Consider the following 16,930-nt stretch of genomic DNA (forward strand, 5'->3'; position numbering starts at 1 on the left):
AAAGGTTATTTTCTGAGGCTTTGGTAACATTTTATCTAATGTGAAGCCAATGTGCTCCAGGTCATAGGCAGGCCAGCCTCGAATGAAGTCACAGAGACAAAAATGAAGATGGAGGTGAAGATTAAGTTAATTAGGATTTCTTAAGATAATATTTAATTTAATGAAGGATTTTAAGGCTGTAAGATCGTTTCCTCACATCACAAGCTACATCAAACATGCACATTTTCACATTCGGCGCAGGCTCTGTTGGCCAACGGGATCTTAGAGAATTCACAATATCCCAAAGACAGAATTAAGACCAGTTACAATAAGAATCTAAAGCATATTAAGGGCATGCAAAAGGATTTGATTAATAATGAAATGCAGGGTGGTATTTCTGTAAGTATACAATCCAATGATTTTGAAAAGTCTCTGGCCTTGATCTCATTTGCCTGGAAATTGTGATTTGGTGCTGAACTGTGTTTGCTAAGAAAAGAATACTTGAGGCATAGAAGAGAAGAAACGTGTGTCATGGTGTGTGGGCATACGAGAACTTTGAGGAAGAAAAATAAGGATTAGAGAACCAACCTCTGAAACAATATAGGCCACAGTGAGCATAAAAGTAGGATTTATTTATAACTTTGAAAGATTGAAAAAAAGAAAAGCGAACATTTTGGAATCTGGTAGCTTACTGCTTGAGATCTGGGGATTTTCATTTAGTCAGTCATCCATATTTTGAAATGCAATGTTACATTTTTAAAGGTTAGTTGTGAACAGCGTTGATGTTTCTAGCATGGAAAGAACTAGTATTGACACGTGAAGTACCCTTGCAAACCTCCTTTTAGCATTTATTATTGTCCCATTTGCACAGCCGGTAACACTGAGACTCAGGGCGGGCTAGCTGCCTGTTACTCAGCAGTTCAGGCCGGAAACAGAACTCAAATCCCGCTTAATTGAATTCCAAGACCAACACCGGACTATTTCCCAATTTTAGATGGCAGTACCCTTGGGTGGCTGCCTTTGACTCGACCCTGAACTTGCTGCTGTTGTAAGCTGAGCAAGTGAAGAGAGCAGTCGTGAAGACCTCCTTGCCCTTGGGTATAGCTGGACCCACCTCCTCTCCACTCACCCTGCACACCCACACTCCCTGCTGCTCTGCCCTGTCCTATAGTCTGGGAGGCTTGTGGGAGGAGGAATCCCCCACATGTCCTTGCCTTCTGGCTTCTGATTTGGTTAGCCAACAAGAGAACAGGGAGAGGATTACCTGAATATTTCTTCCCTGCTCTATCTCTACATCAGCCCCTATGACTATCTTTCCCTAAACTCTGGTTCTTTGGCAGGCTTCTCTTCCACCTCTCCCTGCCACTATTTTCACCAGATCCCACGGAACCCCTTGGGATGGTAAAATCCCTTGGGATGGACATGGTAAACCAACCCCATGTCGCTAGTTCTGGAAGTCTCAGCATCACTAAATAGTTAACTTGTCCCTGCCTACACATCTAAATAAATAACCCCTTCAGTAAATTCCCCCCAAAATTTCTATTGTGGGCACCTGCTCCTTCCTTCTGGAACCCCGAATGATACAAGAACTATCAGAAGATTAAAAATCTCTGTAAATACTGGCTCTTAGATGGGATCCCTTGTTTTAAGTATTGCAAACTGACTCCAATATATATTAATCAAATTTTCATACATCTTTGGATCAGCTGAGTCGTTCTTGCAGTGTGGGCTAGTTTGCCTGGGGCTGGTCTAGGAGGCCCTCACGGATAGTCAAGTCCAAGAGAAGTGATGTGCGTTGGTGGTATAGTGGTTAGCATAGCTGCCTTCCAAGAGAAGTGATGAGGTGAGTAGGTTCCATATTCTCTCATCTTCCAGCAAGATGGCCAAGACTCAGTCATACGAGAGTGGTCACGGGCTTCCCAGATCCGAAGGCTCAAACGCTTTTCGTGTCTCAAATACATCAAGTATTGATGTACAAAGTTCCTTTGCCTAAATCCAGAGTCATTGTGAGAGGGACCAAAACCATGCTGCGGATACAGGGAGAATCATGATTTTGGCCACTTCTGCAAACAATCTACCACAGATATCTAGATTCACAATCATTGCTTATTTTAAAAACCATGCCATTTGAAAACTTCTTCCAGGTTTTGACTATAGGTTCTGTCTTCTGGTGTGAGTCCGTGAAACTTCCCTACTACATAATGTTCTTAGAAGTCTCAGATGAAAGGTGAGGTATTTATTTGTTATTTTTTCCTAACTCTAATTAATAGCATATTTTACCAATGTAGAAATACTAGATTTTGGAATCTGAAACCTTTTCACAACAGGAAAGGATGTTATTTTTCTTTCCTTCTTTTTTTGAGAAGAAATATTCTAAATGAGTAAGAATGCTCTGTGAGGAGAAATCCTCAGCACCCTAAATTCATAGCCAGTCTAGGAAATTCGCAGTCAGTCTCTGCAGTCCTCTAAGAGGCCTGACAAGAGTTAACATTTAATAGGACTGAAAAGAAATATTCTTCCTCAGTCGCGTAATTCAGAAAGCCTAGATTGGGGACCGGCAGAACAAAATGTCTCCAGTATGAAAGTCCTTTATGTTTTATTTCACTTACAAGTGGTGACAAACATCTTGAAAACAAATATATTTCCAAAAAAAATTCTGATGAAACAAAAAGCATTTTGTTTCAAATATATAGAATAAATCTTAGACATTTTGAGTGGTTTCCTGAACAAGAAGTATGGGAAATGCCAAAGACGGTTTTTCTAGGCATTTCCTTCAAGAGCAAAATTTGAAAGACTTGAAAGATTTTTCTTCTTGTTTCGTTTTACTTTTTAAACTACCGGCTCAGATACTGATGACAGGAATTTTTTCTTAGAGTCACCTTGAGGTTTATGGAGGATGCGTTATGCTAACGTCACTGGCTACACACACCACATAGGAAGCTTGGTCAGGCAGTGGGCCCACACTAGCACATGCGCACACACGCACACAGCATGTTTGATCTGAAGATAAGCTAGATGGATTGTGGACATTTTTTTTTTTACTTTTTAGAAATGTCTTTAGTGTTCAATCCGTTTTATGCTGCATGTTAGGATTTCTGAGTAATGTGAGTAAAACAAAGGGTGCTGTCTGATAGACGAATGATAAATTCATGCATTATAATTATTAACATGTACAATTTTTAAAAAGGTTTTATTTATTTGACAGACAGAGATCACAAGTAGACAGATAGGCAGACGGGGTGGAGCGGGGGGCAGGGGGGAGGCAGGCTCCCTGTTGAGTGGAAAGCCCAAGCTGGGGCTTGATCCCAGGACCCTGAGATCATGACCTGAGCTGAAGGCAGAGGCTTAACCCACTGAGCCACTCAGGCGCCCCAACAATTTTTAAAAAAATGATTTCTTCATGTTGATTGTGAGTGAATGGTCTCATCTTGAGCCTCCCGTTCCTTGAGCAGCACCAACCTGGTGACATTAAATGGTGACAAATGCCTGAATTGAATACTAGGTCCATCATTTCCAGGAGAGTAGCTTTAGGGAAATCATTTTTTGTTTCGTTGTTTGAGTTTCTGTTTCCTAATCTAGGCAATAGGAATGTTTTTTAAATTCCTCCAGTCAAGTGATTTTTAAGTAAGTAAACAGTCATTTGGAGATTTTAAAAAATGCATCTCTATACCTTAGTTAATATTTCGAATATATATATATATATATATATATATGAAAACCTTTGTGTTGCAAGTATTACTTCATTTTAAAAATGTGATGAAGGTTAAAAAAAACATGCGGTCGAGATCAGAGTTAATCTGTGACATAGTTGGTAGAGAATTAGTCAAGGTTTTCAATCTGAAAGTCTAGAGATATTGCCCATTTGTCTCAACTAAGGAGAAACTTAGAAAAATGAAAAAAGAGAGGGGCGCCTGGGTGGCTCAGTGGGTTAAAGCCGCTGCCTTCGGCTCAGGTCATAATCCCAGGGTCCTGGGATCGAGCCCCACATCGGGCTCTCTGCTCAGCGGGGAGCCTGCTTCCCTTCCTTTCTCTCTGCCTGCCTCTCTGCCTACTTGTGATCTGTCTGTCAAATAAATAAATAAAATCTTTAAAAAAAAAAAAAAATGAAAAAAGAGAAAAATGAGGAGAAGAAAATTATAACATAATCCTTTTACTGGGATTCCAGCACCTCTAATAGTCCTTTTTTTTTTTTTTTTTTTTGAGGGGGCACTCAGATTCTATATAGTCTTTTTGACTCAGCAGAGTGTATGTACCCTGGTTGGAAAATAACCTTTATAATTCGGTCAAGGAAATTAGACAGAATTGTTCTTCAGTCTCGAAGTTTTCAAGGATACATGGGGGGCAAGGAAAAATAATGAAGAAAAAAAATGATCACAATAATCTGAAGGATAACTTGGCAGTCATCTGTTGGCTTGTTGTTAAGCAGAAACATTTTTAAACATGAAATATCTCAGCCAGATGATGGATTATTTAGGAGAAATAGGTGGATCTTCAATTAGAAATCTTCCTTCATATGTGTTGTCTGTTGTATTGGAAAGCTCAGGAAATATGTGTGTATATGTATTTGTATGTAAGTATGTATGTATATATATATATGTGGGTCTATATACACATGCACACACATACATATATATTCCTAAGCCAACAAGTTCAATAAGAACTAGGTGAGCTCATGGGTTCTACAAGCTAAATTAAAACAGCATTTCTTGAATCATGGCATTTATAATTGTGTCCTAAATTTCTACATGTAATATATTGTGATTATATTTAGTGAATATGACACAAAACATTTGAAAACCGAAAAGGGTATCAGAAGACTGTGTATCTGAAGTAAAAGTTGGATTGAATATAATTAAACCCAAGCCATAGTCTCATTTGAATTTACCTTATGGGCAATGAGAATCCATTTTTGTCATCAGGTCACTTGAGGTGAGGAACTTCAGAATGTTTTCAATGTTTTCCAGGATTTCTCCATCTCTATCTTGTTATTTTAGACCAGATTATTTATTATTGTGGGGTCTGTCTTATGCATTCTAGAATATTTAGCAACATCCCTGGATTCTACCCACTCAATGCCAGGGCACCTTCCCTCCCTTCTCCATTGTGATAACCAGAAATGTCTCCAGACGTTGCCAAATGTCTCCTGAAAAGCTTAACACCATTCAGTGGAGAACTAAGGATTACTGTATTCATTTGTTTCTCCTGTAACAATTTATAATAGACTTCATGCCTTTTAGCCCAAATATAAACAATGTTGCATAACATTAGAATGATAATCTTAGAATTTTAGGTGTGAGGAATAATAAAATACATCATAAGTTTATGTTTTCTATAAATATACATATATATGTGTATATATATGCACACACAAATATATAACCATTTACTGCATATTCACTCAATGGCAGGAGCTTTTCAAACAGTTATTATATTATTCAATAATTAGACTGTTTCTACTCTATTTTACAAAAGGATAAATAAAGCGTAACTTAGTTCTAAGTCACAAAGCTAGTCGACTGTTGTTTGATGTGACTTCCTTTTAACTCTGAAATCCTGGTCTCCAACTATGGTCTCAATTGGGAGAATAAGGAATATTGGGATATGAATACAGCAGGTTATTTTCTTTTAATCTTTTTTAAATCTGTCAATTTTAGATTAAATGATGCTATCTCTGTCAGGTTCTTGATCAGGAGTCCAGGTGCCTCGTACTGACCATTTCTACTCTTTACCAACTCGGCGAGCAGAGACAAGTCACTTAGACTGCATTACTTGCAGAGTCTCAATGATCTTGAAAGAGATAAATCAGAGCCATTCCTAATTCTATTAAACAAAAGCTCATGATGATAACTTCATATATAAGTAAATAAATATATATTTTGAAAGTCCAATGACATAGTTTAGTTTATGGAGAATAAAAGACATAAACAAACCCCACACAAATGCAAACAACTTCCAAATCCAAACTAAATATGAATGTGAGACTTAATAACAATCATCAAGATGCCCTTAAAAGGTTATCCTTAATTTTGCAAAAATATTTGCAGTATAAATTTTGGGCCAGTAGGACATTGTCTGTATTTTTCAAAAACCAATAAAATTATAACCATAGGAATATTTTTTTAAGATTCATTTATTTATTTTATGGGGAGGGGTGCACAGAGGGCAAGGGAGAGAGAATCCCAAGCAGACTCCACACTGAGCACACAAGCCTGGTTCAGGACTTGATCCCATGACCCTGAGATCATGACCTGAGCTGAAACCAAGAGTCAGATGTTCAACCGACTGCATCACCCAGGTGGCCCTAACCATAGGAATATTTTATATGTCTATAACAACTTAGTGGTTCGGGAAATAAAACTTTATAATTAAAAATTCCAAAGAAAGTAGTTTTTAGTCTTTAAAAAAATTATTGGGGTTGAGCAATATGTGTTTCCCCCCTCCGAATATCTATAATCTATCTACAAAAAAGGTAAGAAATATAAATTAAAGCTCTTCACTTTTCAATTTTTTGTTTCATGCTTATTTTCCCTTTAGTAAATAACAATCACTCTACTGAGCTATATAGAGTAAATAGTTCTTGGGAAATGGTAACACAGTGTTATTTAAGGTGCTATTTAAATTAGTCTGTGCAGAATAATCTACGCCATCTTCATTAGTCGTATGACTTGGAAAAAGTATATTCAGTCAGAATTGCCTGAGTTAGGACCTGTATTCCCAACTTACTAGATAGTGTTGAAATTGACATTTCTAACTTGACCGAAGTATTACAAAAGAAATCGTCCCCTTCCATGATAACTCTAGTCCTCCTCCCATCAAATAGTTTGCCCTACAAATCTGTTTTTCACTGAGCACCGATGAAAGACAGAGGTTTAAGGACAGAGTGTGAAACTCAAGTTAAAATTAACAGGCCAGAAAGGTGGTCTGTTTACAGATACACCTCAAGGATTTGGAATAGGATGTGGACAGCTCTGCAACTTTAGAAACATGTTACTTCTACTCAAAAGTATAAAATAATCTACCACCACCATAAAATGCTTATTATGGAGTTATTTAAAAGTGAAAAACAAAATACCTGACCCTTTATTCATTAATCAACAAATCAGGTAGAGGGCAAGAGCATACTGACTTCTCCATAATTCTCGAATTCCACGAGAGTTCCTTAATTCTTCCACACTCCTCTGAGGAAGTGGTGGTTGTGACTGAGCTCACGCACGTTTGGCTTTGTTGCAAAGGCACGTGTGTAAGCCATGGGATGTGTTTGTTAGTTCTGAACATAAAACATAAAATGTTGGCTGGTTTGAGATTCTGTTGTGATCATCCAACCAGTACCACTTAGAAACATGCTTGGCTTTGAAGGCAAGAAAAAAAATAAAATTGAATCTAAAAGATGGATTTGGAGCCAAATCATCAAGAATAAACGTGAGGATGTCATCCGAGGGCTATGCACAAACCTATAAACATTGTGCGTGGGTACTGTCTTATGTTCCTTGAGTTGAAATAAAATAATAAACAGATGTTGGCAAAACATTTCTGATCCTGGGTTGGCATTGAATGGAAAGATAAAAGAAAAGAAACAAACAACAAGAAAAGAATATGAAGAATTGAACAATGCCATCTTTAGTCTAAAATGGGGCCAGCCTAAAAGAACATTGTGCAGCCCATTCCAATTTGCCACTAAACACTTAAGAAAACAGTCAAACCAACAACAACAACAAAAATAAATAGACATGCATATCATTAAAAATGAAGCCTGACAGCAAGACCATTATAAGGATTTAAGAGGAATTTCCATGAAATTCAAAATCTGTGTTGCTACATGGAGAATTACAACCAAGTCTAACAGAACAGAGCAAATCTGCAGGCTTAAAAGGATGGAACATATTTTACCCCCACATCCCCCACTGTTCTTTTTGATTCAGGTATCTTCAATTTATGAAGAAATAGTTACACTAATATTTTTTTCCATGAAGTTTTATGTAGAGATGTCATCATTTCTGAAGAGTTTGTTATTTCAAGCAAAAGAACGTGTTATCAAAAATTTTTCTTAGATTCACTGTTAATATGTGGAGTAGAAATCAAAACGTTTTGCAAAGATTTGTGTGATAGAGAAGGATTGTAGCTGGCAGCCAAGTATTTATAAATACTTGTAAATACAAATATTTGTAAAATATTTTACAAAAAAAAATATTTATTGGGGCGCCTGGGTGGCTCAGTGGGTTAAGCCGCTGCCTTCGGCTCAGGTCATGATCCCAGGTCCTGGGTTCGAGCCCCACATCGGGCTTTCTGCTCAGCGGGGAGCCTGCTTCCTCCTCTCTCTCTGCCTGCCTCTCTGCCTACTTGTGATTTCTCTCTGTCAAATAAATAAATAAAATAAAATCTTAAAAAAAAAAATTTATCTGAGTATACCCACTGAGTCCTTCAGACCTGCCATGCCCAGTGGTGCTCAATGAAAGATGGTGGATGAAAAAAAATAAAGGTAGTAATCTATTCTGAATTGGACCACCTTCAAAGTCAGTTACAATGTATTAAAAGATCAAGTTTCAAGATCATCTGATACTCCATTGTCTTCTACAACTGCCAGGTAAACAGGAAAATCTTCACTTGCAGAAGAGTGGGAATAATCAGCACTATCAGAAGAGAATTTGAAGATTCCCATCTTCTACCTCTTTATCCCTCGGTAAGATAATAACAACAACAACAACAAAATAAAGAGGAAATCTGGCATTCCATTGGGGTCCTCAGCACAAATGAGCTGGACAAGGAAGGAGCATCCAATAACAAAGGGAAAGGAAGCAACATCAGCAACAACAATGTTGTATACAAGCATACATGTGCACACACACACACACACACACACACACACACACACACACATCCTGTGGAACCCATGTCCCAGGAAGTATAACGGAGACATAAAGAGAGACCTTCAGAGAACAGGAGCTATTCCTGGAGTGAATATGTGTTACAGATTTTAAGCCTAGACAGGCAAAAACTTTCCTTGCTCCTCTGATTTATGTAGACAAAACTTTATCTTGATGACAAACATGGCTTCTGAAAATGAGAGACAACTAATTAGGCTTTAAACCATCAGATTTTTATCATAGGTCATTGGAAACTTTTGACTACTTACTCCTACTTATTCTCTTCTCCTTCCCACTTACCTCTTAGACTACAGCTTTTGCAATTCTATTTACGTCTTTCCTTCAGATGGTCTCTTCTTCATTCATAGGTCTCTTAATAGAAAAATGCCGATTTTCTTTTATAAAATGAAGATTCTCAGTTCTTGGTATTTCTCTTCAATGTTTAAAATGTCTCAGTAATTTGAGTCACCACTTCCTAGCATAATATTTGATCTTTCAGTAGTAGTGTAAAAATCTTTGGAAACTTTTTATGAGCTCCCTTTCTAGATGGTTAATATTCTTGGAACTGTTCTTAATACCAAATTGTAACTGTATCAGAAGCTTCTCCACAGGAGAATTTACACTCTGCTGATTCCTGTTTTCTGTAATGATCAGTTCTCATTGATTGTGATTAAAACACAATCTAAGTACTTCTGGCTTCTTTTTCCAACTTTTTCAGGTAGTTGGAAGGTTTGTTCTTGTTGAGAATTATTTCAGCTTGTGACTTTATGGTACAGTTGGTAATTTTCAGCAGAAGTGCTTCTTTGTGTTTTTGTTTTTGTTTTATTGATGTAGAGAGATGTTTCCTGATATTAGAATACATGTGGAAGCAACAGCTCTTTTCTTTCTCAAATTCAGTGTTAATGTTTCTAATTTTTTCTCAATATAGAGTTACTTAACTTGGTGCAAAGTAATCTGATACAAAATAACTGGTGTATTACAGTCTTCGTAGAAACACTAGTTGTTATATCAAGTCAACACAATTCAAGTTGTTACAGATGCTTGAAGTTACGTGGTAGAGAATATCCTGATACTCTTTGAGATGAAGTACATTATTAACTTTCTTGTTAAAATTCGCCATGTGGACGAGGCAGTTATCCAGAAAGTTGTTCCATTTATGGTCCCACTTTACATTAAACTACCACATATCTGTTTGTATATCCATTTTATCCATATTAAACATAGTAATTTTCATATGATTTCCTTAGCTCAGAATTCGTTAAGCAGCTATAAGACATGCCATGAAGAAATGGGATTGACACCGTAGAATCATAGTGTCCCAAAGGAAGTTCCCCTTGCTGTCACTCTCAGTGGTTTAGGCAGCACACTAATAACTTAAAATTGGGTCAACACCATATTAAACATGTGGATATGTAATTCTTCATCTGAATGTTGATGAGATACTACTATTGCCTTCAAGATGCTCCCACTGCATTAAACTGCCTTTTCAATTTTCTTTGCTACTCTCCTTCTTCATATAGCTTTTCTTCCCAGCTCACCACACTGTCCTATCTTCTTATCCCTGGCTTGGTTAACCTGGCTACCTAAAATACATTCATTCAGGGGCACCTGGGTGGCTCAGTGGGTTAAAGCCTCTGCCTTCAGCTCAGGTCATGATCTCAGGGTCCTGGAATCGAGCCCCGCATTGGGCTCTCTGCTCAACAGGGAGCCTGCTTCCTCCTCTCTTTCTCTGCCTGCCTCTCTGCCTACTTGTGATCTCTGTCTGTCAAATAAATAAATAAAATATTAAAAAAATAAAATACATTCATTCATTCAAAAAATATTCACTGAGGTTCCAGTGTGGGCTAGGCAGTGTTTAGTTTGAGAAAAAATGGTGAGGAAAACAATCAATGTCCCTGCTCTTAAGGATTTTTCTTTTGAGGGACGCCTGGGTGGTTCAGTTGGGAAAGCATCTGCTTTTGGCTTAGGTCATGATCCTGAGGTCCTAGGATCGAACCCCACATCGGACTGCTTCCCAGTGGGGTGTCTGTTTCTCCTCCTGGCCCTTTCCCCACTTGTTTTTCTCTCTCTCAAATAAATTTAAAAAAAATTTAAAAAGGATTTTTCTTTTGAGAAGAGGATATCAAAGAACTGTGTGCACTGCCATGTTTATTAAAACATTATTCATAATATCCAAGATATGGAAACCACCTAAGTGCCATCAACAGATGAATGGGTAAAGGAGATACTATATCTATCTATCCCTATGCAACATAGATAGATATGAATATACATATATAATATACATATGACTATATTATCTAAACACAATATATATGCATATAGATACATATGAATAGGTATAGATATGCATATAGACATATATGCATATAGATAGGTATGAATATAGATGATATATACATATATAATAAATATAGAACTACACACACACACATAGTGGAATATTCCTTGGCCACTAGATGAAGGAAAACCTACCAGTGGTAACAACCCAGATGGACCTCAAGGACATTATGCTAAGTGAGATAGGTCAGAGAAAGACAAACACTCTATCACTTATATGTGGAATCTAGAAAAGCCAAAGTCATGCAAACAGTAAAATAGGGGTTACCAGGGCTAATGGTGGGGAATAGGAGAGATATTGTTGAAGGGTACAAACTTGTAAGACAAGGAAGTCCTGGAGATGTAATGCACAGTAGAGAGAATACAGACAATGTTGCATCATGTCATCAAACTTGCTAAGAGACTAGATCTTAGTAATTCCCCAGACAAAAGGAAATGGTAATTAGATGACAGGATGGGGATATTAACTATGGCTACGATTACAATCAATTTATAAATATACACATGTGTCAAATCAACATGTTGTATGCTTCGAATTTATACAATGTTACATGTCAAATATATTTCAATTAAAAAGAACTCGAATTCATGTACTCTGGAGAGGTCCTGCAAGGCCAATTCTGATCTAAGAGCATGAAGGGGTTCATACGCATCACAAATTTGCTTCCTACTCATGTTCCTCTCTCTTCTCTCTGGAATTCCTAGGTTTCCTTTGTGGCAGTGGAAGAGAGGAAAGTATAATTTTGCATGAGGGTGGCTTTCTTCCTGATTTAATTATTCCCGGGGCTGTCTGTCTCTTGACTGACATTTTCTTGCCACCCTAATCCATTCTACCCCAACATGATGTGTTTTTTGTTCTGTTCTTGAAATGTATGCAAATCTTAAACCAATTTAAAACATGTTTTCTGATAATTAGTGAAGAACATTTAGCATTTGGTGTTTGACAGTTTACAAAGTCATTTTCTATGTGATCTAATTTAAACCTCCTAAACAGGCTTTGCAAGACTGGGATAGTAATTATTTGCATCTTCACAAGAAAAGAAGAGAGATATGTTTAAAACCTTGTTCTGGTTCTAAAACCAATATATAACACAGTCTGAATTTGCCTTTTGTCTTCTTTCTTTCTTCTTTCTTTTCTCTGTCTACAATCTCAAGCCACAGCAATTCATGGGAAATCAAATTGTTTATCTTCTGTAATAAAATGCAACAACTCTGGTCCTTACTTTCAAAAGAGAGATGGACATTACATCAGAAGACATGATTTAAATGTAATGAAACTTACTTGATTTGCCAGGCAGGAGCTATGTGGTACGGTTTCTACTTCCTTTCTGTTTCTAAAAGCTAACCTACATCAGCTTCTTCTTAGCAGTGTGCCTGTGATTCCCAAGGAAAATTTGAAAACCACCCACCCTTAATTGAGTGCTCTTTTCTTCATGTTTTAGAGATTTTCTGTTAAATTATGAAAAGAAAATCCTTTCAACATAACTATAAACAAAACCTGCTTTTGGCACTAGCACCCTGTAGAAACCAAAGATGAACATGAAATTACTCTGGGCACATGGCTACTTGCCAGTAATTATTCAATATGAGGTTTAGTCAAGTTTATCTAGAAGATGAGGACCATGTATACACAACTAAAGGGAAAGACATGGTTAAAGTAGTTATCTGGCATATTCCCACAGTGTAGACAGTCAGTCTGGCTCATTTGGACCAAAGGGTAATAACCCAGCGCACTCTTTTTGCCACAAAGACTTATTTGGCAGATCACCTCAACGTACCTCAACAGATGAACATAAAATCTACAAGAAGCCAAAAGAGAAAGAAAACATAACTGCCCTTGGGTATCAGAAAACCTACATACGGGGTAGCACAAGGGGAGGTTCAAACAAGATGGGATGAGAATGGAGACAAATGCCTTAAAATTCTGTGACCCTTCTTGGGGCTTGTGAGGTATAATTCTAGAATTTCTTCATCTTCATTATCCATGGATCATGATTGCTTCATTAATTCTTCCCCTGAACCTTTTTATCTTTTCTTACATATCCATTTTTTGTTTGTTTGTTTCCGAGGACATGAAGGTCAGACTTCTCTATATTATTCAAGCCCTATGGTTTATTTGGTGATTAATCCAATGCACTAGATAATCCCACCCTGCAATTTTCTTCAGTGTTGAGTATTGGGATAGGAAGAAAAAGAGACATTGACTGAGAACCATCAGGCTTGTTCCCACATTAAGCATAATACAGACCTCACTATCCTATGCAGACAATCCATGCCCTTTTTTGTTTGTTTTCCCGTTTGCTTTAATTTCTCCATAGTGTTTTCTCAAATGAACCAACCTTGACCTACACCACACTGAGGTTCTCTGTAGAGGGAATACCATTATTCGTTCTAAACCCTAGATTTTTCCTTCCTGTTACCAAAATAGAAATGATGGCTATTCTTTTCTCTTTTTTGCTTTACTGATGTAGACAACATTTCTGAAAAAAATCAATTAGGTTTTCTCTTGCTGTTTTTTCTGGTGAAGCAAATTGATCCAGAGCCCAATGTCTGGAGGCAATTTGACCCGGTTCAAATGTCCCCTTCACTGCTTACTATCTGTGTGAGCTCACTTATCTGTCTTGGCCTCAATACTCTCATTTTCACAGAGCTTTAATATATGAATTCCTATGGGGGTGCCTGGGTGGCTCAATGGGTTAAAGCCTCTGCCTTCAGATCAGGTCATGATCCCAGGGTCCTGGGTTCGAGCCCCGCATCCGGCTCTCTGCTCGGCAGGGAGCCTGCTTCCACCTCCCTCTGCCTGCCTCTCTGCCTACTTGTGATCTCTCCCTGTCAAATAAATAAATAAAATCTTTAAAAATATATGGATTCCTATGAGGAATAAATAAGATGACATATGCAAAAGTATATTGAGCACGATTGCATGGAAATCTGTCAATACTTGTTAACTATTGGAGACAGTGATGGTTAATAGGCATAAGATTTATGGTACAGGCTTAGGTAAATTACTTACTTAATCAAGATGTAGTGCTGACCTCATAGGTAGGTAGGTGTTGTAAAGACTGAATGAGCTGATTCACAGAAAGTGTGATGAGAACATTGTGTGGCCTAGGATATGTGCTCAATAAAATTAACTATCAAAAATACTATTTATTCATGAAGGATGAAAGAACTAAGATATAAGGAACATGAAATTCTACGTTTGAAAGACTTGCTTAATTATAGATGACTTAGCACCAGCAGTTCATTTGAATATATAGTAAAATAAAACATAAATATTAACATCTCAACAAGGAAAACATTATCAGCAAACATACTGTGGGTGTCCTCCTCTCTGGAGTGAAAGGTAGAATGTAATAGATGCTAATTAGCCACACTCTGCACATTCTATTCCCAGAAGCCGATTTTTGCTTGGCAATAGAGAAATGCACAAATGTAGAAATGCGTCAAAGCCCACTTTTTTCATTTACGTTAAACAGTGAAGTACGTGCCACCCTGTATCCTGAAACACAGGATTTGTGCTGATATCAGATGAATTGGAACCCAGGAACCCAAAACTGCTTGGTTCAAAATGTAAACTATGGCCAAGCACGTATTTTTTTTGTCCTTCAAAATAATTGTTTTCTGAATTTCCTTAACTGTCTACTCATCTTCCCTTATTCACCATAGATACTGTTGGAGCCCAGAACACATATAACACAAAAAATTAAAATCAACTCTTGAGAAAATTCAAACAGAAAGATCATCTAGCCATGTTTGATGTTTGTTACCCAGTAAGCACTTATTAAATATAGAATAAAAGAATGAGTGCAAGCAGGCTTTTGACCAAAAGTGGGGAAACATGGCAGGTTGGATGAATAAAATTGGGTTGATGTGATTACTTAGCCAATTAACAAGATCTCCAATTTCCTCTTTTGTTACGGACCAAGCCACAGAATGAACACTATTAGCATTTCACAAAACAGGGCAAAGAAGGGCAACAGCTAATTTCAGTTTCTGTATTAAGGAAGCAAAGAGCCATTAATTAAAGTTACCAAACACATATGGGGAATAAGTATGTGGGGGTAACGGCGTATGCAGAGGAAGTAAACATACTAATACATATGTTAACTTCTTTTGGAATGATGACAATGTCTAATAAAAATGTGTGTCTCTGGGTGGGTCAATATATTTTGGTTTGGGTGGGGTATTGACTGGAAGATACTCTGTCCCTTTGACTATGTACTAACTGTCATAAACATAAAGTTTGTCCTGCATGCATGGGTTAGTGTGTCTCTAATTACTTGACATATGAGATCAAACGATTAGGTATCTTTGCACTTCCAATATTATTTTAGTTTTCTTTTTAAATTTGCCTTAGAAAATTTATTTCTGCTGCTTTGTAGTCATAACGAAATGTTAGTTATCACTGTATAAACAAAAGCCAACCAAATCATCCTGTTGAAATTCTGTTGGTTCCCACAGCTGTACATTTGGTGAGTGGTGTGAGCATGACGATGTCAAGTGACGGTCACCCTAACCACACAGCCCGAACTCTCAGTTCTTCCTTTTAGGCACTTGGTTTTATATTCTGGGCATCACTGTGATATGACTGTCTATCTACCCAAATGCTTAAGGAAGCCTACTATAAACAAAGTCCTTTTTAAAAGTAATCATTTTAGCTTTTTAAACAACTCTTGTGTATGGGGTACCTGGGAGGCTCAGTTGGTTGATCATCAGACTCTTGGTCTTGGCTCAGGTCATGATCTGCAGGGTCCTGGGATTGAGCCCCATATGGAGTCCCAGGCCCAGCACAGAGTCTCCTTGTCTCTCTCCCTCCCCCGTGCTCCTTCTCCTGCTCATGCTCTCTCTCTCTCAAATAAATAAATAAAATGTTAAAATAAAACAAAACTTTCTTGTACTCTCTGTCTCCTGATTGGACCCATACTGGTACACCTGTCTTGTGAGAGTCAAACCAAGCCAACTGGAATTCGATTCCCCTTGACCAGGCACTTCCATACGTCTTCTAGTCTCTACATGGAATCACAGGTTAGGGCTGGGAAGCAAGGGTTTGGCTAGGCCAATGCCTACAAGCTCTTAGTTCCTGGTTCTGCTGACTTGGTTCAGTTTATGGATGGTTTGCCACCCTTGTGGGTGGCCAGGTGTTAAGTTATTGTCTCTCATCTCCAAGTAGAACCTTTAGCACTCTGCCCTGTGACACTGTGCAGACCACATTTCTTTGACTGTTTTTCCTTCCTTCCTCCATTCATTCATACATTCATTCCTCCCCTTCCCTCCTCCCTCCCTCCCTCCCTCCTTCCTTCCTTCCTTTCTTCCTCCCATCCTTCCTTCCTTCCCCTCCTTCTGTCTTCCCTCCCCTCCTTTCTCCTTCCTTCCTTCCTTTTTGCCAGCTGCCGTTCTGCTTGACATTATGCAGAAGGTAAGAGTAAATGGGGATGAGAAACCTAGGAGAGGAGAAGGAGACTTTCTTCTTCTGGTTTGTCCCCTGTTGCCAAAAGCACCATTCCTGGGAATAGCACTTTATCTAGGCAAAGTCATTGCTCCCAGATCACCACTTCTTGTAGCTTCTTGGATCTAGTTTCCAGCTTCATCAGGATTTCCCAGAACCAGCCCATCATGTCTCCTCAGAGGTGTTGTCCACCGGACAGCAACCTGCGTACAGCTTCCTGTGTCTCAGTTCTCCCAGGAATTCCAGAAGTGCTAGGGTCCAGCACTGTCTTTTCCTCTGTAGTTCGGGTCCTGGCCGGATG

Source organism: Lutra lutra, chromosome 16, assembly GCF_902655055.1.
Source record: "Lutra lutra chromosome 16, mLutLut1.2, whole genome shotgun sequence".
Classification (NCBI taxonomy): Eukaryota; Metazoa; Chordata; class Mammalia; order Carnivora; family Mustelidae; genus Lutra; species Lutra lutra.